The 26,380-nt window shown below is 39.5% G+C and overlaps 1 long non-coding RNA gene across 2 annotated transcripts in view; it reads left to right on the forward strand.

The window, feature by feature from the left end:
- The window catches only part of LOC112407514 (uncharacterized), a 65,635-nt gene that overhangs the window by 17,535 nt on the left and 21,720 nt on the right, over positions 1–26,380 (forward strand). For both annotated transcript variants that reach the window (XR_003004773.1, XR_003004774.1), the window contains one exon: positions 16,722–16,796. This is a non-coding gene — a long non-coding RNA (uncharacterized LOC112407514). The remainder of the gene's footprint in view (positions 1–16,721; positions 16,797–26,380) is intronic.

Here is a 26,380-nt window from a genome sequence, read left to right on the forward strand (position 1 = left end):
CCAGTAGCAGAATAACTGAGGAAGAAGAATGGATAAGTGACCTGGAAGACAGAATGCTGGAATTCACTGCTGCAGAACAGAATAAAGAAAAAAGAATGAAAAGAAATGAAGACAGCCTAAGAGACCTCTGGGACAACATTAAAAGCAACAACATTCGCATTATAGGGGTCCCAGAAGGAGAAGAGGGAGAGAAAGGACTAAAGAAAATACTTGAAGAGATTATAGTTGAAAACTTCCCTAACATGGGAAAGGAAATAGCCACCCAAGTCCAGGAAGCGCAGCGAGTCCCATACAGAATAAACCCAAGGAGAAACACGCTGATACACGTAGTAATCAAATTGGCAAAAGTTAAAGACAAATAAAAATTATTGAAAGCAGCAAGGGAAAAACAACAAATAACATACAAGGGAACTAGTTTTTACAGACCTAGAACAAAAACGCTTAAAATTTGTATGGAGACACAAAAGACCCAAATGGCCAAAGCAGTCTTGCGGGAAAAAAACGGAGCTGGAGGAATCAGCCTCCCTGACTTCAGACTATACTACAAAGCTACAGGAATCAAGACAGTATAGTGGGGTGTGTGTGTGATGAATTGGGCGATTGGGATTGACATGTATACACTGATGTGTATAAAATTGATGACTAATAAGAACCTGCTGTATAAAAAAATAAATAAAATTAAATTTAAAAAAAGAATGGGGAAAGGCAATATCAAAAAGATATGGGCTGAGAATTTTCCAAGTATTAGAAGACTTGATTGTTCAAATTGAAGAAAGCTGACTCATGAGCAAAATAAATCAATAGCAATCCTTATGTAAGCACAGGACACTAGAGACAAAGACAAAGATCACCTACGGAGAAAAGAAGTATTAACCTGGTATCTTGTCATTGAGACTAGAAGCTAGAAGACACTGGAATAATATCTTTAAAGTTCTGAGAGAAATAACCGGTACACCAGAATTCTATACCCAGCTAAACTAACATAGAATATTGAGAATAGGGTAAAAACATGTTCAGCCAGTCAAAAGACTGAGAATGTATCTCTCAGTGACTCTTTCTGAAAGCATCATTAAATGTAGTAACTCAATAAGAAGGAAATTGGAATCGGAAGAAATACATGGAATGCAAGAATCAGTGGTGCTCAAGTAAGCAAAGCAGGTTTACTGGGGAAAAAGAGAGTGAAAAAGCTGGAGGTTTAGCAAGTGTAGTCATGGATCTGTATATTTAGGCTCAATATTTCATAGGTGTAGGAGTCCTGTGTGCTGATAAGTTTCATGTAGCCTCAAGGGTGGTTGACTAGAGTGAGCAGCGTGAAGATCATTTGATCCCAGAAAGTCAAGAAGTTTTGAAACTAAGATGTGGGAGGGACCATATATCATACTGATTATTTTCCTCTACTGCATCCCAAATAGATTCTCCAGTCTTCTCTCAGTGCTGCTTTGGACGTGTAAGACTGGCCCCTATGAACTGTGTCCTGCAGGTGTCCTTGCTAGCTGGCTTCATGTGGAGTTTGACAAATTGGAGTCACTGGCCAAAAATCAGTGTGAGTGAAAGAGAGAACAGAGTTCCTTCCCAGTGTCTCCCTGCTTCAGCATTGCTTCTCTAGTAGCATATGTGTCTCTCCATGACTAGAGTTCCCACTAATGGCCCCTTTTCCATGGATCCAGCTCTCACTGGGCTCAGATAACCCTCTTCTTGAATTTTGACCCTATGAATAACAGATTTTTACCGCACTGATTTCTAGGTAATATCAGGAGATAATTCTCCACGGGTCTCTCATGTTTTTGTACATCTTGTGAGTGAGGTACTAAATGCCCTTTTTTGCTGATGATCTTTTCAAGGATGTTTGTATACCAAATAGCCTTGGAAAGTGAAGATAGCGTCTCTCTCTGGAGCAAAAGGCAGTCATACTCACTGTCCAGTGTAATGAAGATAACGTCTCCCTCTGAAGCAAAGGGCAGACATGCCTACTGCCCATTATAAAAGACTGCATTTCCTAAACTCAGGGTTTCCTGGCCTGTAATTCAACCCATCACGTGTACAGTTGTTATCTGGCTCCCTTCATGTCACTCTGGGGGAGTTGAGGCTTAGATAACCAAAACAAAAATGCTGATGCTCTGGCTACTGTTATTGCTATGTATAGTGAACTATCCTTCATCTTTGATCCAGGAGTGTCATGTCTTCAGTCACTACCCATGAAGCTGTAACAGGCTATCTCATTAGCTTTCAAATAGGGTAAAATCTCAGATCCCGAACAGTTCTTGACAGGTACTTTGGCATCTCTTGTTTGTTCCCTTAAACCCAACAGTACTTATAAAGGTAGTTCTTTCACAAAAACCCGTCTCATTGAATTCTGTTTCCTGCTGGACTCCTGCCTGATATATCTAGATAGTTTGAAATCTCTATGGTCAGTTAATTTACGACAAAGGAGGCAAGAATATACAATGGAGAAAAGACAGGCTCTTCAATAAGTGGTACTGGGAAAAGTGGACAAATACATGTAAAACAATGAAATTAGAACATTTTCTTACCCCATACACAGAAACAAACTCAAAATGGATTAAAGACCTAAATGTAAGACTGGATAGCATAAAACTCCTAGAGGGAAACATAGGCAGAACACTCTTTGACATGAATCACAGCAATATCTTTTTGGATCCATCTCCTAGAGTAGTGGAAATAAAAACAAAAATAAATCAATGGGACCTAATTAAACTTAAAAGCTTTTGCACAGCAAAGGAAACCATAAACAAAACAAAAAGACAACCTACGGGGGTGGTGGGGGGGAGGAAGAGGAGCTTGTTTTTTAGTGTGATATTTACCTAGCGATAATAAACTGAAAATCTTTTGCAAAAAAAAAAAAAAAAAGACAACCTACAGAATGGGAAAAAATATTTGCAAATGATGCAACCAAGAAGAGATTAATCCCCAAAATATACAAATAGTTCATACAGCTCAATATCAAAAAACCAAACAACCCAGTCAAAAAATAGACAAGATCTAAATAGACATCTCCACATAAGACATACAGATAGCCAAAGGCACATGAAAATATGCTGAACCTTGCTACTTATTAGAGAAAGGCAAATCAAAACTACAATGAGTTATCACCTCACACTGGTCAGAATGGCCATCATCAAAAAGTCTACAAATAAATGCTGGAGAGGGTATGGAGGAAAAGGAACCCTCCTACACTGTTTGTGAGAATGTAAACTGGTACAGCCACTATGGAGAACAGTATGGAGGTGCCTTAAAAAACTAAAAAATAGAGCAATCCCACTCCTGGGCATATATCCAGAGAAAACCATAACTGAAAAGACATGCACCCCAATGTTCACTGCAGCACTATTTACAATAGCCAAGACATGAAAGCAGCCTAAATGTCCATTGACAGATGAATAGATAAAGAAGATGCCATATATATATATATATATACACACACACACTGGAATATTACTCAGCCATAAAAAGAATGAAATAATGCCATTTGCAGTAACATGGATGGACCTAGTGATTATCATACTAAGTGAAGTAAGTCAGACATAGAAAGACAAATATCACATGATATTGCTTATATGTGGAATCTAAAATAAAAATGATACAAATAAACTTATATACAAAACAAATAGACCCACAGGCATAGAAAATAAACTTATGGTTACTGAAGGGGAAGGGGAGTATAAATTAGGAGTTTGCAATTACCATATACACAGTAATACATATATATAATAGATAAACAACAAGGACCTGCTGTATAGCATAGGGAACTATACTCAATATTTTGTAATAATCTATAAGGGAAAAGAATCTGAAAAAGAATATATACATGTATATGTATAACTAAATCACTTTGCTATACACCTGAAACTAACACAACATTGTATTGGGTTGGCCGAAAAGTTCGTTTACGAACTTTTTGGCCAACCCAAATAAATCAACTATATTTCAATTAAAAAAATAAATCTCAAGGGATGTGCAACAACTAATTTTCTGTGTCAACTTGGCTAGGCTATGGTGCCCAGTTATTTGGTCAAATACCAGCCTAGATGTTGCTACGAAGATATATTTTTAGGTGTGATTAACATTCTCTCTCTCTCTCTCTCTGTCTCTCTCTGTCTCTCTCTCTCTCGCTATATATATCTACATATGTATGTATGTATACCAACTTTGTTTAAAGCAAATTACCCCTCATAATGTGGGTGTGCCCCATCAAATAAATTGAAGTCCTTAAGGCCAAAGACTGAGGCTTCTTACAGAAGAAGCAACTCTTCCTCCAAACTGCAGCATAGAAACCTGCGTGAATTTCCTGCCTGCTGGCCTGCCCTGCAGGTTTTGGACTTGCCAGCCCTCACAACTGTGTGAGCTAAGTCCTTAAGATCAATCTCTCTCTCTCTGTACGTATATATCCTATTTGTTTTGTTTCTCTGGAGAACCCCCGAGTAATACAGGGCGCTACAGAATTTAGAGGAGCTTATGAACACAATGTCAAAGTCCCCAAATAATGAGTGGGAGTTTCCGAAGCAGAGTGTGAGACAGCAATAGTATGAAAAAGCAGTATGTACCCCAAAGAGTAGTATTTCTTCAGTCTAAGTGGAGAGGAAGGAGGATGCCTCAATGGTGCCTCTAGGCAACAAAGACAGCAGAATGTGCATGATGTGGCCCCAGCTTACACATGGAAGCTTACACCTGTCTGTATCATTCATGTGCCTACCCTATAAAAATGACCTGAAGCTCTTAGAACCCAGCGTTTTACTTTCTAATGCCTCCTTGACTTTGGTCTTGTAGTTCCTTCCACCAGGAATCTCCTCCTCCTCTATTTCCCATCTCTCCAGGGTCCTTTAATCTTTCATAGTTCTTACCACCTCTCCTATCTGCCAAACACCTTCTCCTCCTTCAAGTCTCAGTAAAGCTTTCCTAAAAAGCAGAGTTAGGTGTACCGTGTTCCCCAATTTTCTAGAAATTACCTTATTCTGTAATTCTGTGATTGTATGTCTGCTCCCTCATTGGTCTATGAACACGAAGTTTCAGCTCAGTATTAAATGTATGTATTTAGGACAGGACCTATCATATAGAATGTGCTCTATGCCTGTCTGTTGCATGAATGGATGAGTGAATAAATAAATTTGTCCGTGATGTTGTAAATGGTGGAATGGAATTCACACGCAGGATTTTCTTACTCTAAAGCCTGGTCTTCCTCTCCCATATATGATGTGATCCAGTTTTTTTAGGAATTCTGCAGATAGAATCTACCTGCTAGGAAGAACAATTTCTGTCAGCACTAGAAGGAAAGAACAGTTATGGGAAAAAACGGCTGAATGCCCATTAAAAAAAAGAACAGAGCATAGTAACACTTGTTTTATTTTTGTTTTGTTTTGTTTTTGTTTGATAGCTACCCTTTTCTGGTTGTTGACAAGATTCCCAAAGGATTGATCTCAAATATGGATTTAAGATTTGATTTGCCATGCACAAGATATATGTTAGAAGTCCTCTTTGCTTCAAAATAGAAACCAGTTTGGAAAGCTCCCAGGTTTACTGATAATCAGTTTATTCTCATAAGCCTTATTACATACAGGGTTGAGTGGGTGACTGCCCATATAGTTTGATTTTGATGTCACACAGGGGAACTGCTCCTTTCCTTGAATTACCCTGTGGTGGATGGAAGGAGTATAGTTCCTTCTATAATGTGATTGTATATTTAGACATCGGTTCCTTTAAGGCAAATTCTCCTTTCTATTCGGTGGGCTCTCCAATTTACATCTGTACATCAAGCATTTTTCCTGAACTCCACACTTAAATAGCCATCTGTTTCTACCCAACAGGTGCAACATTTCTGAACAGAAATGATCCCTCTTGCCCTGGACCTGTTTCTTCTGAGTTTCTCGTTTCAGTGAACCATACCACCTCTCACCAAATTTCCCAAGCTAGAAACCCAAGAGTCTTCCCATCACTCACATCCAACCAGTAACTAGTCTTCTGAGTTGTTATCATGAACATTTCTCAGCTCTGGCTACCAGTCTCCGTGGGCGTTGCCAGTGCCTTATTCAGGCCCTTTATCAGTTCTCACTTGTGTGCCTGGAGTCGAGCCCCTCATCTGTCCATTGTCTTGGTGTAGCCAGGAAGGTCTCTTTTAGAGACATAGCTGATCACATGATTCCTCTTTCTGAAACCTTATACAATGGCTACTCATTGCCCTTAGGATAAAGTACAAACTCCCATATTATATAAGGTATGCACTTTCTGAACCCTGTCCAACTCTTCAATATTCACCCTCCTCTCTCCACCCCACCCCCGCCAATTTCATATCATATATTATCCCATTTCCCCAATATGCTCATATTCTCTTTACTGTTTGTGTCTTTTTACATATTGCTCCTCTTGCCTGAGAAACTTATCCCCTTTCTCCTAGCCAGGAGTTAGCCACTCCTATATGTTGAGACTCAGCTCAGTCACTAACATCTTCGGAAAGTGTTTCCAGATATTTCCTACCTGAGCTAAATGCTCATACCTATGTGCTTCCTAAATTCCCTACGCTTACCAATATCATGGTACTTATCACCCAGTTTTGTCTGTTAGATTTACTTTCATGCCTTTCCAAGCAGATTATAAAGCCCTTTATGACGGAGACTATTCTGTGTATCTTTGAAAGCTGAGAACCTATCGGAGAGCTGACATCTGGTTAGCAATCAACACATTTGGTTGAATAAGGGGAAAAGATCAAATGACAATGGATGGTTTGAGAGGGCTACGAAAGCACATTTTATCTTCAATATAGTTTAAAAAATTTATTGTAAAATATACATAACATGAAATTTACCATTTTAAAGTATAAAATTCAGTGACACTAAGTACATTTAAATTGTTGTACAACCATTACCACTAACCCTTTCCAGAACTTCTTCATTATCCCAAACAGAAACTGTACACATTAAACAATAATGCCCATTCTACCTTCCCCACAGCACTTGGTCACCTCTAATCTACTTTCTGTTTCTGTGAATTTGCCTATTCTTGGTAACTCATGTAAGTGGAATTATATGGTATCTGTCCTTTTGTACCTGTATTATTTCACTTAGCATTGTGTTTTCAAGGTTCATCTATGTTGTAGCATGTACCAGAATTTCATTCATTTTCAAGGCTCAAAAATATTCCATTGTATGTATCTGCTACATTTTGTTATCCATTCATCTGTTGATGGACACTTGGATTGTCTCCACCTTCTGGCTATTGTGAATAATGTTGCTATGAACATTGGTGTACAAGTATCTGTTTGAGTCCTTGGTTTCAATTCTTTTGGATACGTACCTAGAAGTGGAATTGCTGGATCATATGGTAGTTCTGTTTACCTTTTTGAGGAACCATCATACCGTTTTCCACAGTGGCTGCACCATTTTACATTTCCACCAGCAATAAACAAGGGTTCCAATTTTTCCACATCCTCACAAACACTTGTAATTTTCTTTCTGTTTTTTTTTTTCTTGTTGGGTATTATCCATCCTTTTGAATATTAATTTCAGTTGACCCTTGAAAATTCGCAGTGAAAATCTGCTTATAACTTTATGCTTGGTCCTCCAAATCTGATGTTTAACATCTAAGGATTCAAACAACCTTGATCGTGCAGTACTGCAGCATGTATTTACTGATAAATATCCACAATTCAAGACCTGTGCAATTCAAACCCATGCTGTTCAAGGGTCAACTGTAGTATCTCTTTGTGGTTTTGATTTGCATTTCTCAAATGGCTAGTGATGTTAAACATCTTTTCATGTGCTTGTTGGCCAGTCGTATATCTTCTTTGGATAGATGTCTTTTCAAGTATTTCACCTATTTTTAAATTGTTTTCCTGTGTGTGTGTGATTCAATTGCAGGAATTCTTTATATATTCTGAGTATAAGATATATGATTGACAAATATTTTCTCCCTTTTTGTGAGCTACCTTTTCACTTGCTCAGTAGTGTCCTTTGATTCACAAAAGTTTTAAATTTTAATGAAATCCAATGTATCTACTTTTTCTTTTGTTGTGACCAACAAAAACAGGTGTCATAGTGAAGAAATCATTGCCAAATACAATTCACAAAGCGGTTGTATGTTTTCTTCTACCAGTTTTATAGTTTCAGCTCTTATATTTAGGTTTTTGACCCGTTCTGAGTTAATTTTTACATATGATGTGAGATAAGGATCCAACTTCATTCTTTTCCACATGGATATCCATTTTTCCCAGCACCATTTGTTGAAAAGATCATCCTTCCCCCATTGAATAGTCTTGGCACCCCTGTTTTAAATCATTTGACCATGTGAAGGTTTATTTCTGGGGTGTCTATTCTATTCCATTGGTCTACATGTCTTTATGCTAGTACCACACTGTTTTTTTTTTTGTTTTTTTTGTTTTTGCAGTACGCGGGCCTCTCACTTCTGTGGCCTCTCCCGTTGCGGAGCACAGGCTCCGGATGCGCAGGCTCAGCGGCCATGGCTCACGGGCCCAGCCGCTCTGCGGACCAGGGAAGCCCACCAGACCGGGATATGAACCCCTGTCCCCCCTGCATCGGCAGGCAGACTCTCAACCACTGCGCCACCAGGGAAGCCCACCACCCTGTTTTGATTACTATGTCTTTGTAGTAAGTTTTGAAATCAAGAAGTGTGTGAAACCTCCAACTTTTTTTTTCTTTTCAAGATTGTTTTGACTATTTGGGGTTCATTGCGATTCTATGTGTATTTTGGAATGAATTTTCTATTTATGCAAAAGAGTCATTGTAATTTTAATAGGAATATCATTGAATCTATAGATTGCTTTTGGTAGTGTTGATGTCTTAACAATGTTCAGTTTTCTGATCCATGAACATTGGATGTCTTTCTATTTATTTCTGTTTTTAATTTCTTTCAGCAACATTTTATTGTTGTAAGTGCACAGTTCTTTAGACTCTTTGGTTAAGTTTATTCCTAAGTATTTTATTCTTTTTGATACTATTATATATGAAATTTTAAAAATTTTCGTTTCAGATTAATTGTTGCTATTATATAGAAATGCACTATTTTTGTGTGTTGATTTTGTATCCTGCAAGTTTTCTGAATTTTTAACCAGTTCTAACAGTTTTTTTGTGATGTGTGGACTCTGTAGGTTTTCTACATATAATATCATGTTGTCTTCAAACACAGATAACTTTACTTTTCTTTTTCCAATTTGGATACCTTTTCTTCCCTCCCTTCTTTCCTCTCTTCCTTCCTTCCTTCCCTTTTCTTTTATTCCTTCCCCTCTTCTTTTTTTCCTTCCTCCCCTCCTTTATTTCTTTTTTTCTCTCTCTTTCTTCCTTCCTTCCTTCTTTCCCTCCCTACCTCCCTCCTTCCTTGCTCCCTCCCTCCCTCCCTCCCTGCCTTCCTTCCTTCCTTCCTTCACCTAGTTGCTCTGGCTAGAACTTCCAATACTATTTTGAATAGAAGTAGCAAAAGTGAGCATCCTTGTGTTCTTCCTGATCTTAGAGGAAAAGCTTTCAGTCTTTCAGCATTGAGTATGATGTTAGCTGTGGATTTATATATATATATAGGCTTTATCATGTTGAGTAAATTTTTTTCTATCCCTACTTGATTGATTATATTTATCATGAAAAGGTGTTGAATTTTGTCAAATGCCTTTTATTTTTGCATTAGTTGTGTTTTTTCCCCTTCATTCTATTAATTCTATTGATATCATGTTCTACATTGGTTGATTTTCATGTGATGAGCTAGTCTTGCATTCTGGGAATAAAACTCACTTGGTCATGGTATATAACCCTTTTTAAATGCTGCTGAATTTGTTTTGCTAGTTTGTTGAGGATTTTTTCATCAATACTTTTTTTTTTTTTTCTTTTGGTTTTTTTTTTCCCCGCCCCCCCTGCATCAATATTCTTAAGGGATGTGGGTCTGTAGTTTTCTTTAGTATCTATTTTTGGCTTTGATATCAGGGTAATTATAGCCTCATAGAATGAGCTAGGAAGTATTCCCTCCTCTTCAATTTTTGTGAAGAATTTAAGAAGGACTTGTGTTAATTTTTCTTAAGTGTTTGGTAGAATTCACCAGTGAGCCATCTGATCTTGGGCTTTTCTTTGTTGAGAGATTTTTTTTTTTTAATAAATTTATTTATTTATTTATTTTTATTTTTGGCTGCATTGGGTCTTCATTGAGTCTTAATTGGATCTTCGTTGCTGTGCGTGGGCTTTCTCTAGCTGCAGTGAGTGGGGGCTCCTCTTCATTGTGGTGCGCAGGCTTCTCATTGCAGTGGCTTCTCTTGTTGCGGAGCACGGGCTCTAGGCACGTGGGCTTCAGTAGTTGTGGCACACAGGCTCAGTAGTTGTGGCTCCTGGGCCTTAGAGCACAGGCTCAGTAGTTGTGGCGCATGGACTTAGTTGCTCTGCAGCATGTGGGATCTTCCCGGATCAGGACTCAAACCCGCGTCCCTTGAACTGGCAGGTGGATTCTTAACCACTGTGGCACCAGGGAAGGCCTCTTTGTTGAGAGATTTTGATTACTGATTCAATCTTCTTACTAATTATAGATCTATTCAGATTTTCTCTTTCTTCATGAGTCCGTTTTGGTAGGTTGTATGTTTCTAGGAATTTGTCCACTTTATCTAGATTATCCAGTGTGTTGGCATACAATTATTCATAGTATTCTCTTATAATCCTTTTTATCTCTGTAAAGTCAATAGTAATGCCCTCTCCCCCCAACCTTATTTAGTAATTTGAGTTTTCTCTTTTTTTTCTTATCCAGTCTAGCTAAAGAGTTGTCAACTTTACTGATTTTTTTCAAAACATCAACTTTTAGTTTTGTTGATTTTCTCTACTTTTTTTATTCTCTATTTTTCTCCGCTCTAATCTTTATTATTTCCTTCTGTCTGTTAGTGTTGAGCTTCCCTCTTTGTCTTTTCTAGTTCTCTTAAGGTGTAAGTTAGGTTATTGATTTGAGACCTTTCTCCTTTTATTAATGTAAATTTTTACAGCTGCAAATTTCCCTTTTTTTTTTTTTTTGCGGTACGTGGGCCTCTCACTGTTGTGGACTCTCCCATTGAGGAGCATAGGCTCCGGACACACAGGCTCAGCAGCCATGGCTCATGGGCCCAACTGCTCCGCGGCATGTGGGATCCTCCCGGACCGGGGCACGAACCCATGTCCCCTGCATTGGCAGGCAGACTCTCAACCACTGCGCCACCAGGAAGCCCAAATTTTCCTTTTAATACCACTTTTTCTGCATCCCACAAATTTTGATATGTTGTGTTTTCATTTTCATTTTTATCAAGGTATGTTCTAATTTCTCTTCTTTAACCCTTTGGATATTTAAGAGTATGTTGTTTAATTTCCACATATTTTTGAATTTTCTAATTTCCCTTGTATTTTGATAGGAAGATACTCTGCATGACTTAAATCTTTTTAAATTTATTAAGAATTGTTTTGTCATCTAACATATGGTCTATCTTGGAGAATGTTCCATGTGCACTTGAGAAAAGTGTGTATTCTGTTGTTCCTAGAGTTTTCTGCATATATATGTATATATATACATATATATTTAGTTTATGGTGTTGTTTAAGCCCTCTATTCCTTATTAATCTTATGGCTGGTTGTTCTATTCATTACTGAAGGTAGGGTTTGTAGTGTCCAACTATTTCTGAAGGACTATTTTTCCTTTCAATTCTGTCAAGGTTTTCTGCATATAGTCTTTGGCTCTGCTGTTTGGTGCATCTATGCTTATAATTATTATATCTTCCTGATGAATTGACTCTTTTATAGTTATATAATATCTTAGATAGTCCTTATTTGTCTCTTGTAACAGTCTTTGACTTAATGTCTATTTTGTCTAACTAGTATAGCCGCCCTGGCACTCTTTGGATTATTGTTTGCATGGGATATCTTCTTCCACCTTTTCACTTTCAGCCCTTTTGTGTTTTTGGATATAAAGTGAACCTGTTTTAGACATTATGTAGTTGGATTGTGTTTTTAAATCAGTTCTGCCAGTCTTTGCCTTTTGATTGAAGAGTTTAATCCATTTATATCTAAAGCAGTTACTGATAATGAAGGACTTATTTCCATCATTTTGCTATTTGGTTTTTGTATGTCTGTTAGCTTTTTTGTTCCTCATTTACTCCATTATTACTTTCTTCTGTGTTTTGTTGATTTTTTTTGTAGTCACACATTTTGATTCCCTTCTCATTTCCTTTTGTATATATTCTCTAGCTATATTTTTGTGGCTATAATCATGATCACATTTAACATCCTAAATTTATAACAACCTAATTTGAACTGACACCAGCTTAATTTCAACTGCATACAAAAACTCTACTCCTATATAGCTCTGTCTTCCCCTGCCACTTTATGTTATTGATGTCACAAATTACATCTTTATGTATTATGCGCCTATAATAGTTTCCTAATGCTACTCTAAAATTTTATCACAAATTGGATCACTTAAATAAGAGAAATTTATTGTCTCACAGGTATGGAGGCTAGAAGTCTGAGATCAACATGTCAGCAAGTTGCTATCTTTTGAGGCTGTGAGAGAGAATCTGTTCCATGTCTCTTACTTAGCTTCAGGTGGTCTCTTGAAAATCTTTGTTGTTCCTTGGCTTGTAGAAACATCACCCTGATCTCTGCCTTCATCTTCATATAGCATTCTCTCCGTATGCCTGTCTCAAATTTCCCCTTTTTATAAGGACAGCAGTCATATTCGATTAGGGGTCCACCCATTCCAGTATGACCTCATCTTAACTAATTATATCTACAATGACCTTATGTCCAAATAAGATCACATTCTGAGGTACTGAGGGTTAGGACTTCAACTATTAATTGGTGGTGGTGGGGGGACATAATACCACCCATAACAGTGCCCCATAACATAGCTCTATAATTATTCTTTATGCATTTTTTCTTTTGAACCCTTTATCAGAGACCTTTGTTTCTTCATACAACTTCAAGTTACTGAATAACATCCTTTCATTTTAACCTGAAGGACTCCCTTTAGCATTTCTGGTAGGGCAAGCCTAGTGGTAATCAGTTTCCTCAGCTTTTGTTTATCTAGGAATGTCTTAATTTTTCGTTTATATTTTTCATTTTAATTTTTTTTTATTTATTTATTTTTGCAGTACACGGGCCTCTCACTGCTGTGGCCTCTCCCGTTGCGGAGCACAGGCAGCCGCTCCACAGCATGTGGGATCCTCCCAGACTGGGGCACGAACCGACGTCCCCTGCATCAGCAGGCGGACTCTCAACCACTGCACCACCAGGGAAGCCCTTCGTTTATTTTTGAAGGCAAGTTTTGCCAGCTATAGAATTCTTGGTTGACAGGTTTATCTTTCAGTACTTTAAAGATTTTATCCCATGTCTTTCTGGCCTCCAGGGTTTGTTGTGAAAAATTGGCTGATATTGTTATTGAGAATCCCTAGTACGTGATGATGATTCACTTTTCTCTTGCTGCTTTTAAGACTCTCTCTTTATCTTTGGACAGTTTGCTCATATGTCTTGGTTGGGTCTTTTTGAGTTTATCCTATTTGGAGTGCATCAGGCTTCTTACAGTTCTAGGTTTATTTATTTCATCAAAGTTGAGATGTTTTGCCATTATTTCTTCAAATAATCTCCACCCCCCTCTTGTCTCTTCTGGGACTCTCATAATGTGTATGTTGGTATACTTCATGATCCCTTAGTTCACTTTTCTTCATTGTTTTTGTTTCTGCACCTCAGACTCTATGATTTTGATTGTCTTATTTTCAAGCTTGCTGATTCTTTCTTCTCTTTGCTCACATCTGCTGTTGAATCCCTCCAGTGAAATTTGCATTTCAATTATTGTAATTTTCAGCTCCACAATTTCTGTTTGGTTCCTTTTTATAATTTCTGTTGATATTCTCATTTTATCTATAAATGATTTTTCCTGGTTTCCATTAGTTCCTTATCCATGTTTTCCTTTAGGTCTTTGAGCATATTTAAGTTTTATCTAGTAAGTCTGATGTCTGGGCTTCCTCAGGAATGGTTTCTGTGAATTGATTTTGTTCCTTTGAATGTTTGCCCATTTCTGTCTATGCCTTGCAATCTTCTTTTGCTTAAAATTGGATATTTAACTACTATAATATGGTAACTCTGGGGACCTCCCTGGTGGTCCAGTGGTTAAGACTCCATGCTTCCACTGCAGGGGTGCAGGTTCAGTCCCTGGATGGGGAACTAATATCCCATATGTCAGGGGCGTGTCCAAATATATATATATATGATGACTCTGGAAATCACATTCTTCCCCTTTCCCAGGGTTTGCTGGTTTTGTTGTTGTTGAAGGCTGTAATAGTCTGTTTGTTTTGAGTGATTTCCTAACTATTTTTGCAGAGGCTATTGCTGGTCACATGTGATCACTGAAGTCTCTGTTCCTTTAGCTCACATTCAGCTCAAAATCAGACGTTTTGATAGAAATTTTCTTGAGTGCCAGGAACTCTTCCAGTGTTTGCAGATTGGCTCTGTACTAGGGCATTCCTTCAGTACTTAGCTAGGCTAGTTCTGAGGCTAGCAATCGGTCAGGTAAAATCTTAAGGTCTTCTCAGCAATTTTCTGAGCATGCATCTTGCCTGGGTGTGCATATGGCTTCCTCAATCCCCCCATATTTTTGGCTGCTTTCAAATGTCCTAGATTCCCAGTCTTACCCCAGATTGTCCTCTGCACCTTAGAAGGTCTATTGTATGTTTCCACCTATAATTTCTTGCTCCAGGAGTCTGTGGGGCTATAGTCATTTGCAAGTTTTATGAGTAGTGTCCACCACTTTTACCACCTGATTTCTGAGTTAGACATAACAGAGACAGGCTCTTGTGTCAGTCCTTCAGGTATCCACCGGACAGTTTAAATGTACACAATAATTTGCAAATAATTTCTGCTCTGCTTCTTCTAGTTTGAGGAATGATACTGGAAACCAGGTTGCCACCACTTCAAGACCAAAACCACTGCCATGCTGGGGAAGGGTGGAGTAAGTGTAACTAAAAATGCCACAGAACTTTCCTACTGTTTTGAAGATGGCTTTTTCTTTTCTTTTCTTTTTTTACATTTATTTTATCTTTGGCTGCATTGGGTCTTCGTTGCTGCGCGCGCGCTTTCTCTAGTTGCGGCGAGCAGGGGCTACTTTTTCTTGTGGTGCACGGGCTTCTCACTGTGGTGGCTTCTCTTATTGCAGAGCACGGGCTCTAGGCCCGCGGGCTTCAGTAGTTGTAGCTCCCAGGCTCTAGAGTGCAGGCTCAGTAGTTGTGGCGCATGGGCTTAGTTGCTTCGCGGCATGTGGGATCTCCCCAGACCAGGGCTTGAACCCGTGTCCCCTGCGTTGGCAGGTGGATTCTTAACCACTGCGCCACCAGGGAAGCCCCAAGATGGCTTTTTCTTGATTGGGTATTTGTTTGGTGGCTCAAAACTTTGAGTGTTTTCCAGAGCTCCAGTAAGATTGGTTCAGACAGTTTCTGCCTTTTTAAAAAAACATTTCTGTTGGGGAATGAAAACTTGGAGCTTCCTAGGCTGCCATTTTGCTGAAGTCTTTTCTTTAACCTAGTTTTGCCTTCACTTGGACTTTCACCAAAGAGCATCAGAGCACTTGGCATGTAACCTAAGTGAAGGTGTGTGTAGTTACTAAAAAATGGTGGAGCAAAGACACTCTGAGCCACTGTAAGGAGGCTTGGAACAGGAACTTGCTTGGAGAGTTGAAATTTTATAGATGAGGAATCCACTAGGTTATTGGATGACAGTTGAGAACAGATAAGCTTATGAAATGAACTTCTGTCCAGGTAGTAAATTGCTCAAGGAGTTGGTGCTTGCTGACAGTGTGGGACAGCTGCAGTTACATGCTACAAACGGTTGGGTCTGATTTCTGGATGCATATTAATTCCAGCTCATGAAGGGTCTTGAGTGATGCCAAAAATGACCAAGTAGAAGAAAATGTGAAGATAATGATATGGCTGGTTCTAGTGCTGAATTAGATCCTCCCCTCAGAGCTCAGAGAATCTAATTCAATTCATTCCTAATGGTAGCTGTCGTATCAGCTTGTCCTAACCCTGACTGTGGTTCACGGCTGTATCTCAGAAGTGACTTGGGAGGAAAGCCTTTAGTAACTGTCTTCACCTCTCCATTTCTTCACTCTTTCTCCTATCATTAGTATCCCCTGCCTCTCCTGTCCTTTTTCTTCTCTGCCTACTTATCCTCCTTTGCCTCCTACTACCTCAGTGAAAATATGTTCCAACCTGCTAAATGAATTCACATTAAGGTGCACATGGCCAATAAGACTCGGGTGTAAACCTGTCCAGGGGCTGTTTGCATTTTAACAGAAGTCTGTATAACATTTCTAATTGTGACGCTCTAAGTATTAGCTGTTCCATAGGAAGGAGAATTCTTAGAGGACCTGGTTCTAACTCAGAATGTTTTTAAGGTATACTCTACTCTAGATAGTATAAAGATATTCCCAATTATAAAGGGACTTTAGAAAATCAAATTTCTCCTCGCAATATGAAAAGACGCTCTGAGGCTGATTTGAATGTGACATCATTGGATAATGAGCTTTTATACCTTTCCAGCCAAAGATACCAAGGATAACGCCAAAACCTTGATCATATTGAGAAGTCAGGTCAGGGAGCTTTTCACCTTGCTACAGGAAAAGAAAGTCTGATGAGGAGGAATAGAACCGATCTAATTTAGAATCTTAACTGTTTTAGAAGATAGTAAGCAGCCTCCATACATTAATATGGCCTTTCTTCCCAGTCATCACCAGAAAATCTTTGGGATACAGTACACAAAGAGAGGAGCTGCCAGTGCTGGAAGGACGGGTCCCAGAAGGTAAGAGCAAAGAGTGGGAAGCACGTTAACACTTGATTGAATTTAACCTATACCAGCCTCTGTTTCTTCCTCTGTAATGTGGGAACAGTAATATCTATTGAAGAGGGTTAGAACTCTTTTGACTGCAAATTATAAGAAGCCATATTGAACACATGAGCGTAAGTTAAAAATAAAAAAAGGAATTTGTAGGCTTTTATTCCTGGTTGTCCAAGGGCATTGGCTTTGGAGCAAGGCTGGATACAAAGACCCAAATGATGCCTTTAAAACTTTTTGGCTCTCCATTTCTTAGCTCTGCTTGTTTTTGTTTGGCTTTTTCTCAGATAGTTTTAATTTATGTGTCAGTTAAGAAGATCTAAAGAACGTATCTCCCAGCTTAACAATTCCAACAGAAAATCTTTTTCAAATATCATTCCCAAGGAAGATTATATTGCCTTGCTCAGGTCAGATGTCCAAATCCTAGCCTATTACCGTGGGTTGGGATTTTTGGATTGGCCAGCCTAGGTCGCATATATAACACAGTATTTGGCCAGTGTACCATAATTGACCGTCTCTCCAGGATCACATTGCATGAAGGGGGAGTTCCCTAAAGGATTCAAGAGACAGAGGATGGGAAAGTATGCTGGGCATGAAAATATGGTAGCTATTATAATCTACCAAACCTACCACTATAGGTTAAAGAATCAAATGAGCAGACACAGGGAAGCTGTTTATAAACTATAATCATAATTAAAACTTCATTCAAATAATGATAAATACCACATTCATTAAAATCAAGAAAGCTGCATCATATAACGATGGCTTTACAAATCAGTGGGAAAAGACGGACTATTCAGCTCTTGTGAGACAACTGGATGGAAAAACTGCATGTAGGAGCCGTACCTCCCACCACACACTAGCATATACTCTAAATGGATTAAAGATTTAAACATAAAAGTGAAACCATAAAAGTGTCAGAAGAAAACATGGTAAAACTCTTTTATAATCTTGGAATGGGCAAGGTCTTCCTAACCGTTACTTAATATTCTGAACTCATAAATAATATGACTGATAAGTAAAACTACATCAGAATGAAACCTTTGCATGTTGAAAAACATCATTTGAAAAAAAAGTCAGAAAACAGATAGAATGAAAGGCAGTGGGGTGTTGGAGATGGGCTGCACTGGCTCACAGGAGCTGATTATTAAATTTTAGAAATTTTGCAAGCTGGTTGTCAACCACAGCCATTATTTAAAATTAAGTTATATAAACTTATAATTAAATAAAGAATGAAACAAAGGTAATATATGCTCAAAGACTCATCACTCTAATTGTTTAACTACATTTTGCTATCATCCATGCTCTTGGAATGATTTACATCTGTTGTGTCTGTATCATGGAGATATTACATAATGGCCTGGTGTTGCACGTTTCTCCCCAACTCCACATTTAGTGATATGTTGGTAGCTTGAAATTGGCTGTGGTGGGAATATTTACATCATGGAACTTGGCAAATGCTATAAACCAGGATTTATTTTCCCCAGAGACCATTACTAAACACTAACCAACACACCACTGGAAAAAAATTTTGAAACTCACATTACAGAGAAAGGCTAATCTCCCTATATGTAATGTGCTTCTTATAAGCCAAGTATACAAAGACGATTAACCTAACAGAAACATAAGAAAGGTATGAAGTATCCATTCATAGAAATAAAGAGGTTCTCTGTGTCACAAGAGAAATGCAAATAAAAAACATACTGAGGTATTATTTTTTACTTACTAGATTAGCAAAATTCTAAGTTTGATAAAACTCTGTTGGCAAGGTGGTGGGGAGACAGACTTTTTTTTTTTTTTTACATTGCTGGTGAGGACTTAAATTTACATAACCCCTTTGGAAGGCCATTTGGCAATATGTATATAAAATTACCAAGACATAAACTATTTGACCTAGCAATCCTGTCCCTGGGAATTTATACTATTATATGGTATAGAGTGCTTTTGTTTTTTAATAGCAAAAGACTGGAAACAACACAAGTGTCCATCCACATAGGCTGGTTTAATAAACTGTAGAACATTTAAACAGTAGAATTGACTGAAACTGTAAAAAAAAAAAAAAAATTGAAGACCCCAAATTGAACTTGAAGAATCTCCAACTTATATCTTTCCCTTCCATTTTATTGAGAAACAACTGACATAACATTGTATTAGTTTAAGATGTACAACATAATTATTTGGTGTACATATGTATTGCAAAATGATCACTACAATAGGTTTAGTTAACATCCATCACCTCACATAGTTACAATTATTTTTTCTTGTGATGGGAACTTTTAAGATCTACTCTCTTAGCAACTTTCCGAGGTACAATACAGTATTGTTAACTATAGTCACCATGCTATATGTTCTATCTCTAGAACTTACTTATCTTAGAAGTTTGTACCTTTTGACTGCCTTCACCCCAGTTTCTCCCTCCTGCCCCCAGCCTCTAGCAACCACCAACCTCTTCTCTGTTTCTATGAGTACGATTTTTTTTTTTAGATTTCCCATATAAATGAGATCATGCAGTATTTGTCTTTCCTGTCCGACTCATTTCACTTAGCATGATGCCCTCAAGGTCCATCCATGTTATCACAAATGGCAGAATTTCCTTCTTTTTTATGGTAGAATAATATTCTATTGTATAAATATACCACATTACCCATTCATCAACTTATATTATTGAATGAAAAAAAGCAAGGTTAATATCAGAGTAGATAGTATGTTATCTTTTGCATAATAAAATAAAAATATAGTTATATTTGATTTGCATAAACAAAGTCTGGAAGGAAAGTAATAAAAATGGTTACAGGACATGGTTGCTGGGTGGGAACCAGTCAGGCAGAGAATAGGGTAAGAACAAGGCCTTGTGTTACCTTTTTACACTAAAATGAATGTTGAACTATGTCAACATACTACCTTTTTACAAAATTAAATGACAGGAAACAAATAAAAACTTCATTGAAGAGCGCTTGACATTCAATAAGAAGTTACTGAGTGGCTATTATGTGGCAGGCACTGTTCTAGGAGCTGCACCCAGAAGGTAGCACCATTTCATGTAAGTTGTGATGTGAAGCCAAAGACTTCGTGACTGTCCTCAGCCACATAAACCACTCTTCAGATGCCACATCTTCCCTTATGTCCGTCCAGCGGTTTTCTCTTGTCCCATTAGTTTCATATCCAGGACCTCAACAGGGTCAAACTATCCCCAGGCCATTCAGGTCTAGCAACAATTTAATGATCGTGTTCTTTTCCGTGTAGATTCTCTGTTTTCACGTCTTGGTCATCTTTCTTTTTTTTTTAAACTTATTTTATTGAAGTAGAGTTGATTTACAATGCTGTGGTAGTTTCTGCTGTACAGCAAATTGATGCAGTTACATACGTATATTCTTCTGCGTGTTCTTTTCCATTATGGTTTGTTATAGGATATTGAATATAGTTCCCTGTGCTATACAGTAGGACCTTGTTGTTTATTCATCCTATACATAGGACATCTTTCTTCTTGACTGTGTTGTTTAATGTACCCAGTGGAATATGACATTTTAAAAGTTCAGGTCTTTAATTTTGTGGACAGTGAACAAAATAGACAAGAATCCCAGTGACTTTACATTCTAGTCGTGATCAGGGAAGGGCTTTCTGAGGAGGTGATGCTGAGCACAGACATGAGAGATATGAGGGAGTGTGCCTTGTCAGTATCTGGGGTTATGCTTGTCCGTTCATAAAAATTACCATTATCGCTGCCCTCAAGGAGATTGCAAAACGTTACATGTGCACATGCACATGCCCCCCCCCACACACACACACGCTCATATTTACCATTATTTATGAGCACAATAGCGCTGCCAAACCACGTAATGGCTGTGTCCTGTCGATGCCATAATATCTGGTAATGACGATGGGTTTGAATGGAGCGAACCCCTTTTTGTCTCTTGCTCTGGCCCCAGTAAGCAAGGACACAGTCCACATTTGCTAAGCCTCTGGCTTAGATTGAGGGGTAAACCTCTGATCGTGGGGGCTTAATTCTCTTTCCAAATGAAGCTAGATGTTCCACAAAATTAAAGCCTTGACCTTTTAATATCATATCCTACCAACCAGAGTAAATAACACCCTCGAAAAGAAAGACATCCGAGATATGAAAACACATCAGAGGACATACAGAGAAAAACAAAACTTTAAATTATTACTAGACCTTAAGGGCCATGGGGGATATTTTTACCATGCTGAGGTCATAGGTATGAGCCTGGATTGGATGAGAGACAACTGTTGGGTGGAATTTGAAGAGTGGTTCATGCATGTTTGAAGATACAAATTCTTTAGCTTTACATAACAACTTAACATAAGCTGGTGCCTGTTTCCTGTAGTACTTGTGCTCTCTTTTACCCCAGCTCCTACTGCATTTTTCCCCTTTTTTATAATTGTTTACTAGGTGGTGAGACCCTTAGAGGGGAGCACTGTGCATATTTCCTTCACATCCCCAGCACCTAGCACAGCCAGCCCTGACATTTAGAAGCTTTTAATAGGTGTTTGTTGAAAGACTGATAGAGACATGCCCTGTGAAGCAAGACACTGGATAACATTGTAGATATGGCTTTGGCCTGGGGGATTTGGAGTCCAAAGGCCTGCTTTGTTTTCCAGTTAGGTGGGCTGATATACTGCTGGGTGTTTTGGTAACTGTTAAGATGTCTTGTTCCCATTTAGCTTGTGCTCTGCACGCACAAGCAAGGCAGCTGGCTCAGCACAGCCATCTGTGACAGTTCTCAGGTCCCTGCCAGCCGGGTAGGCTCTCCCATCAATCTGTCCCAGAGTCTCCCACACCCTGTGATCCGACAGTAATTCAATCCTCTTCCACAGATTTCTCTGATCTCCCTCCCTGCCTTCTCCTCACCTCCTTCCCTTGCTGTCTGAGCTGCAGACTTCGGCAGCCATGTGGACTAAAGCAAAAGTGAGTTCATCCACAGAGCGTGTGCCTGGGCAGCCAAGTCCCCCAGGTTTGAATAAAATGACCCAATCTGTTTGGCATTCCCTGGGCAGTCGCACAGGGACGTGTCCATTCTGGGATGTCCCTCAGCAGGGCAGATGCTGCCTCAGCCAGACTGGCCAAGAGTCCTTGAGTGGGGTTCCTGGTGAGAGGCACAGGAGATCAAAGCCCACCTCCCTCCCACCCCCATTCTACTAACACTGATTTTGCCTTAATAATGAGTTCGCAACAGGAATTTCGGTTCCCAATTCCATTTGGATTCTTCCCAAATAGAACTCCTTCACCTGGTCTATAGCTGCAAATTTAAAAGACTCCAAATTGTGGCTTTCATAAACAACAGACTATTTTATTTCTAAGGGGTAAAGAATTGGCCCTGGCTAATGAGTTATAGTCTGACGTACAATGCCCTCTGATTGTGTATTATATATTAGCACTCTGGACTTGAAAGAGACAATTGTGTAATGTTTGCCCGTTAATTGAGAATAATCATCTCAGCTACACAGTACTGCATACCAACCAAGCGTGTCACTCTTCTATCCAACAGCTTTTAGTTGTTGTGTTGCCCTTTAACGGCAACCTTTCTCAGAGTTTGGAGAACAAAAACAGAGACCTACCTAAATATCAGCTCCTTCTCACCCTGAGAGAACAGAATCTATTTAGATGGAAAGGACTTGAGTTGTCTAATCCCCAGGGAGTGATCATGCCTTAGCAATTTCCATTATCCATCAAGTCTAAATGCTAAGGCCATGGGATTGCTTCTTCCTAATAAAGTTAGGAAATGTGTCAGACAGGAAAGGGGCCTACGTGATTATACAGTAAGTTGAAGACTAAAATAGAAGCAGTGCCTTAAAACTTATTGTCAGAGCCCTTTTGAATGCAAGTAACAGAAAATTTAACTCAAACTGTCTTAAGTAAAATAAAGTTGTTGGCTCACGTAACTGAAAATTCCCAGGATGGAATTGCTTCAGCATGTCTCGATTCCAGGGCTCAAAGTTCCTTTGAGCTTTGGTCCCGTGTTCCCCATATCTCAGCCTTTCTCTCCTCTGTTGCTGCGTTCTCAGGTGGGCCCTCCCTTCCTCTGGCAAGAGGGCAGCTGGCAGCTCAGCTCCAGGCTCACAGCTCTAGTGAAAAGTCCCAAGGTGGAATTTCATTGGACCAACTTGGGTCATACTCCTTATTCAGAACCAGTCATGGCGGCCAGGGGGAAAGGAGTATGCTGATTGGCCAGGCCTTGATCACACTCAGCCCTGGAGGTGAAGGGCAGGGTCAGATCCATCAACCTGAACTACATGAACTGGCACTAAAAGGTGGTGATGATTCTCTAAGAAAAAACCGTCACTGCTACCAGAAAAATGGGACTGAATGCTGAACAAACGAGAACTGAGGCACTATCCCTTCATCTCAACCTCACGGATGAATGTTTTGCAGGTTGGAAATGTAAGCCTCACATCTTCCACCAGAAGCCTGTCCATAAAAAAGATGATCGTTTACCAAGTGCTGGACATTGTACAGAGTGTTTTACATGAATCCTCTCATTGAATCCTTGTGGCTACCCTACCAGGGAGGTATGACTAACCCCCTTTTCTTAAGGGCATGGAGGCACAGGGAGATTAAATGGCACACTCTAAGCCCACAACTATTAAAGGGTGAGTGATTATGGAGCTCTGGCCTAACTCCAAAGCCCATGCTTATTCTCCTTTAGTGTGTTTCCCAAACTTGCCCATTTACAAGACTTCTGGAGTGGTTATCAAAATGAACATACAGGTTCCAGGCACGCACCCACCCACATCCCACTCCGAGATTCTGATTTGGTAAGTCTGGGCTAAAGTCTGGGAGTCTCTTTTGTTAACAAGCGCGCTCAGGGACTCTTATGATCAGACTCACAGGTAAAACCTGCACGTGGCTGCTGCCACCGCCAGCCCCTCTTCCTGCCTCTCCCTTTCCCCGCAGAGGCTCTGCGCGGACCGCTTTAGCTGCCGGTCATGTTCAGTCCACTCTCTGGTGCGGTGGTCTCCGAAAATGGGGTGCATGTTCCACTGGTGTATGGGAGGCAATATTTTTCCTTTTTCTTCAATTTCTATTTAACTTTTATCTAAAAAGAAAGAAATCCAGCTTTACTAAACTTTGATATCCAAATTGGCACTGGCATTCTCCTTCCATCATGAGCCCTGGGCTATCCATGCTACCCGAGGGGCCTAAGAGGCGGGTGAGGGTTCCACGATGCACAGGGAGAATGGTGCCCCACATTTGTTTGCCTCCCAGCGACTGAGACCTTATTGTACCTAAGTGGAATTATAGGTTATATTACCCAGTCTCCTGTACCCCAAAGTCACCCCAAAGTCGGGCTCAGATGGTTTTGGAGACAAGTTTTACAAAGTCATCAACAAACATATAATCCTTATATTATACCTGTTTCAGATGATAGAAAAGGGGGACAGCTCCCCAGATCTTTTTATGAAGTTAGTATAACTTCGATACCAAAGCTGACAAGGACAAGACAAGATAATTATCTATTAACCACACTTAAGAATGTAGGTGCAAGATTCCTAGGTAAAATACTAGCAAATTTAATTCAGCAACGTAATAAAGGTAATAAGTACTTCGCCTGAGTAGGATCCACGGAATACAGCTGTGTAGTGTCCTTATTTGCCTCCCGCTCTTGTCCTTGTAAGCTGAATTGTGGACCAGTTCTTCCTTGCCACTGAATAAATGAAAACTCATTCACTTTTTTGGCCACTCCAACTAAGAAGTCCTTTGATCATGAGACATGGTCTCAGTTTATGAATTAAGATATATAGTCCCAGGTAATAGTCAAAACTTCCAGCATCACCAAGTTGAAGCTTATCTTCATCCCCAGCCTGAGCCTGCAACAGGTAGAGAGCTTGCAATGGGAATAGACAGCACGGTATGTGTACCATCTGTTTCCTCGACTAGGTTTTCTCCTCCTCCCCTTGCACTCATTAGGTGGTCTCTGGCTCCTCTAGAATTGAAGCAGGGAAAGAAAGGGGAGCAAAGGGGAAGGTCCTACTGGCCCAGCCCCGTTATGAGCTGGTTATCAGACCACCCGGGACTGGGCGGAGGTTTAAAGCTGACTTTTTCTATCCGGGAGGTCTTCTGTGGGCGTTTTGGGGCACCTGCTGTTTCTGGGAATCTCTCATCTCCAATTTCATTCATATGGGAGAGTGCATCTTTTCCACCGGGTTACTTAGCTTACCATCAGCTCTAGTTCTTTATAGAAGCTGGCCCTCTTACATGGGTCTAAGATGATCCCACAAAAGCAAGTCTTTCCTATGGCCCACAACTGGCTCAGGGGAAATACCTCCACACTTCACTCAGATAAATTCTGGGGACGTGGGATCTCCCTAATACCTCCCTTTGCTCCATCGTCAGAGCAGCTACCAGCCAGATTTCTCAGATGTTAGACACAGTCTACACTGTCCTTCAGGCTCCGGGAGGCTCTGTGGAGGAGCAAGGGGCCAAGAACTGAGATTCCATTTCAAAAAAGAAGAGGTGGAAGTGAGAGAGTGGCGTGGACATATACACACTACCAAATGTAAAACAGATAGCTAGTGGGAAGCAGCCGCGTAGCACAGGGAGATCAGCTCGGTGCTTTGTGACCACCTAGAGAGGTGGGGTAGGGAGGGTGGGATGGAGACACAAGAGGGAGGAGATATGGGGATGTATGTATTCGTATAGCTGATTCAGTTTGTTATACAGCAGAAACTAACACACCACTGTAAAGCAATTATACTCCATAAAGATGTTAAAAAAAAAAAAAGGAGGTGGGACTTGTTCTATGAGATATGAAGGCTTATTTTAAAATAAAAGTCTTAGAAATTCGGACATAGTGGGATGGCACGAGAATTGGAAAATGAATCAATGGAACAGGATAGGAAGCCCAGAAACACACTCACACATATGTGGACCCAATATGTAATAAATGTAGAATTATAAATAAATGGGAAAACAAAGACCGTTCAATAAATGGTGCTTGGAAAATTGATTATGTGTGTGGAAAAACACAAAGTTGGATCCCTGTCTTACATCACAGTTGGGTTAAAACCCTACAAGTAAAAAACAAAACTTTAAACTTTTATAAGAAAATACAGGTCTTTATGACCTTGTGTATAGAAAGATTTCTTAGGCTTTACACCAAAACCTTGAACTGTATAGGAAAAACTAAGGACAATATTTTATTACATCATATTACAAAAAACTTTCTGCAAAAACAAAAGATACCAAAAACAAAGTAAAAAGACGAATTGCAGACATTTGGGAAAAGATATTTAAAATGCAAAATCTAACCAAGAAAATAGTATCCAGAATATAGAAAGAACCCCGGCGAGCCAATAACAATGATGATGATGGCTGGGCACTGTCCTAAGCACTAGAGATATATTAACTCATTTAATCTTTACTATTTAATCTTTACTATGCCCCTACGAGACAGGTGTTTATCACCCCCACTTTACAGATGAAGAAACGAGCACAGAAAGGGCTAAATAGTGTGCCTAACATCACTGGTAGTTAAGTGATAGAGCTGAGCTTGAGCCTAGGAGTCTGGCTTCAGTTCCTATGGTCTTAACTACTA

Source organism: Neophocaena asiaeorientalis, unplaced genomic scaffold, assembly GCF_003031525.2.
Source record: "Neophocaena asiaeorientalis asiaeorientalis breed wild unplaced genomic scaffold, Neophocaena_asiaeorientalis_V1.1 scaffold424, whole genome shotgun sequence".
NCBI classification, from domain to species: Eukaryota; Metazoa; Chordata; class Mammalia; order Artiodactyla; family Phocoenidae; genus Neophocaena; species Neophocaena asiaeorientalis.